Here is a 3,761-nt window from a genome sequence, read left to right as displayed (position 1 = left end):
AATTAAAGCCTTATCTATTAATTATGTTATTTTGCTAAAAATATACAAAAAATGTTCTCTACACTAAAGAGAACTCAAAAAATTAAACAGTTTTGTTGTTAATATTTAATATTTTTATATTAAAAATAATAATTTGAAACCTATATATTTGTGGAGTTTTATTGTCATTATATATACTGTAAATGTAAATTGTGTACAGTTGCAAAAATTCAAACCAAGCTTGCAGCACGAAGAAAAGTCTTTTGAGGATAAGGTTGTTTTTTTTTTTTTTTATTTCCTGATGTGGGAGTGTCATATATCAATCTGTTGATTTCATTGGTTAAGTTATAATAAACCAACTGCTTGGCCTCAGCTTGGAACATAGATGGGAGGAGTAAACAGAATAGAATTCTGGGCGGAAGAGGAAGTGAGGTCAGACTCTGCTCTGCTCCCAGAGAGACCCGACAGCTCTGCTGGAGCAGAGACGCCATGCTCAGCTCTCCCAGGCAACTCCAACCCACGATGGACTTAGGCTAGAATCTTCCCGGTAAGCGCACCTTGGCGTGCTTACACAGATGATTAGAAATGGGCTAAATTAATATGTGAGAATTAGCCTAGAAGAGGCTAGATAGAAATGGGCTAGTCCAGGTGCAAGAATTAGTTAGAGTTCATGGGCCAAGCAGTTCTTTAAATGAATACAGTTTGTGTGTTGTTATTTCGGGCGTGAGCTAGCCAAGCGGCTGGGGTGTTGGGGACGCAGCCCCGCCGCCGCTCCTATTTCAACAGATGGCGCCCAGACGTGTGGCTAACTGAATCCACAAAAAGCCTGAGAAAGCTGGGGAAAGAATGGAATGAAGCATGTTTTCTTGGTAGCAACAAATTTCTTGGGTCTACTCTGCTTGCTAGAGGCAAGCAAGCGCTCTCATCTAAGAGAGGCTTCCTGACTCAGCTTCAGCTGCAAAACCCTGCAGCTCATTAAGAGTTCCTGCCAGGAAACACTTAAACGGTGTTGGTGAAAAGCTGAACGCATGCTTTTTGGTTTTCAGCCGTAGCAGGAAAAAAGTTGTGCTGTTTAAAAATGCCGGCTTTCTGGGCCGTCCTGCCAGGGCAAACTCTGACTGAGGCAGGAGGTCCAGCTACAGAGAGAGGACTTGACTGTTGTCTGTTGTAGCTCGCTTGCTGGCAGGGACCTTGAAACGCCATAGAATTGTGCCTATAAACGCGGCTACAGCCTGTATCTCCGCCATGAGGCTGGAAAGCTAAGGAATGGACTGGATCTAGCTGGCAAAGCCACGGCTTTAATCCTACTCATATTGCTCAGTAATTTAAAGGCTCCTGTGGTCAGAAAAACAGAGAGAGATACAGTAAAGAGATTCAAAGATAAAGAAAATGTTTAAATGATTTACAGTGTGTTAAAAATATATGCAAGCTAAAAGTTAAAAGTTCTTAAAAAAAAGTAAGAAAAAGAGAAGTTGTGTGTGGTAGTACACGCCTTTAATCCCAGTGCCTAGAAGGCAGAGACAAACAGATCTCTGTGAGTTCAAGGTGTGGTAGCAAACACCTTTAATCCCAATGCCTGGGAGGCAGAGACAGGCAGATCTCTGAGAGTTCAAGGACAGCCTGGTCTACAGAGTTATTCCAGGACAGAGATACAGAGAATATAAAATGAAAGTAAAAATAAACTTAATAGAGGTTAAAATAAAGCTCACAAAGATGGAAAATACACAGAGAATCTTGATACTGTATGCTATTATGCTCTCTTTGAATTGTTTGAATGCTGAGGAAGGAGCAACAGATGCTAAAAGATATTTGTTTATAAATGCTGCTGAACTAATCCAACGTAGAGATTTTAATGCCTTGGCTTTGATATTTGGATCTAAGGACGTGATGCTTTCAAAAGGAGTTTCTTATTTTGTTTTCACAGAGGATGAGACCCTGTTCATTTCTTCTATTCCGATATGGTATGATGGACCACGCCCTCCTGAACGGTTGCTGTGAATACCTTCAAAAAATTGCTTCGCTCAACTTCCAACTGAGATGAAACTAGCACACAGGTTATACCACAAAAGACCTAATTAACAGCGCCCCCATTCAGCAGGAAGCAGTTTGGAGAGAAAAAACTACGCCCATGTTCCCAAATATTGTTTACAAATGTTCTTTTACATTTAAAGGGGGATATGATATAGATATGAATAATTTGCATTGGTATGGATTTTAAGGTCAATTTTGTTATATGCATTTTTGATCTTGATTAAGGTATTGTGTTGTGTAGTTCATTTTAAAATGTAATGTATAATTAGGAAATATAAGTTGTTAATGAATAATCATTAATAATAGTTAAGTTTGTAGTCATGTTAGTTAAGATTTTCTAGATGTGCATACATATATTTTAGATAGGCATTCTTCATATTTTTCAAAGATTATAGAATATGGCATTTTAAATGTTTTAATAACTTAGGACTTCTCATGACAATGAGACACTCTGCTCCTGGCATCACCAATCTACTTCAAGAGGAAGATGGGCATCGAAGAGGATCCTTATGGAGTTTGATAGCCATTTGGCAAGAAACTGCTCTTGCCTGGACTATTGCATAAACTGGACACAGAGAACCCGCAGAGAGAGGACTGCTGAACTTGCCTAAAGGTGAGATGATCTTTCGGGGTTCCTGCTTCATGAAAGAGTCTGCAAGACATTCTTCAGGACAAGCAGATAGTGACTGCCTTTGAAATTTCCTGCATTGTGGAAATGTCTGCTGGAAACTATGGGCCTGTAGGCCGAAGATGGATGCCCCAACGGTACAGAGGAACTTTGGGTGACTGTCCAGGCAGCGAGATGTCTCTGTCATTTCTAGAGCTTTGGATGTTAAGTTAAAGCCTTCTTTTTTTTTTTTTTTTTTTTAAACAGAAAAAGGGGAAGTGATGTGGGAGTGTCATATATCAATCTGTTGATTTCATTGGTTAAGTTATAATAAACCAACTGCTTGGCCTCAGCTTGGAACATAGATGGGAGGAGTAAACAGAATAGAATTCTGGGCGGAAGAGGAAGTGAGGTCAGACTCTGCTCTGCTCCCAGAGAGACCCGACAGCTCTGCTGGAGCAGAGACGCCATGCTCAGCTCTCCCAGGCAACTCCAACCCACGATGGACTTAGGCTAGAATCTTCCCGGTAAGCGCACCTTGGCGTGCTTACACAGATGATTAGAAATGGGCTAAATTAATATGTGAGAATTAGCCTAGAAGAGGCTAGATAGAAATGGGCTAGTCCAGGTGCAAGAATTAGTTAGAGTTCATGGGCCAAGCAGTTCTTTAAATGAATACAGTTTGTGTGTTGTTATTTCGGGCGTGAGCTAGCCAAGCGGCTGGGGTGTTGGGGACGCAGCCCCGCCGCCGCTCCTATTTCAACAATTTCCCTACAAATATTTTAAGCTATAGTTATGTCAGCTCTCTATTATACTACTTAGGAATGTCTTGGCTTTGAAAAATGACAAAATTTTTTATCCAGTCCCAAAACTTGGAAAGAAAATTAAGTCAAATGCTCACAAGTGTCAGTTTGAAAGCATATTTTCCATGGTAACTCCACTTCAAAAGCCTGTAGCTGCAGATCTTTACCAATTAGCAACTCTAACGGGTACTATTTGTTTCTTCAAAAACATCAGGGACCTGCTTTTCATCTATGATTGCTATTCCTCGTTGACAGAAAGCCATCTTAAAAGATGGAATACACAATGACATACCATTTAGTTCTTACTTAGAATCATGTAACTGGTTCATAAAGAGAACAAT

The 3,761-nt window shown here is 40.2% G+C and overlaps 1 long non-coding RNA gene across 1 annotated transcript; it reads left to right on the top strand.

Annotated features, from left to right (window-relative positions):
- Positions 1-283: 283 nt before the first annotated feature.
- LOC126505716 (uncharacterized) lies at positions 284-3,293 on the top strand. The gene is made up of 2 exons (XR_007592967.1): positions 284-526; positions 2,438-3,293. It is a non-coding gene; the product is annotated as an uncharacterized lncRNA (long non-coding RNA).
- Positions 3,294-3,761: the final 468 nt, after the last annotated feature.

The sequence above is a fragment of the Alexandromys fortis genome, unplaced genomic scaffold (assembly GCF_014885135.2).
Source record: "Alexandromys fortis isolate MF-2015 unplaced genomic scaffold, M_Fortis_MF-2015_v1.1 scaffold_4, whole genome shotgun sequence".
Lineage (NCBI taxonomy): Eukaryota > Metazoa > Chordata > Mammalia > Rodentia > Cricetidae > Alexandromys > Alexandromys fortis.
Note: the sequence above shows the minus strand (reverse complement) of the source record. Positions and strands in the feature narration are given on the sequence as shown.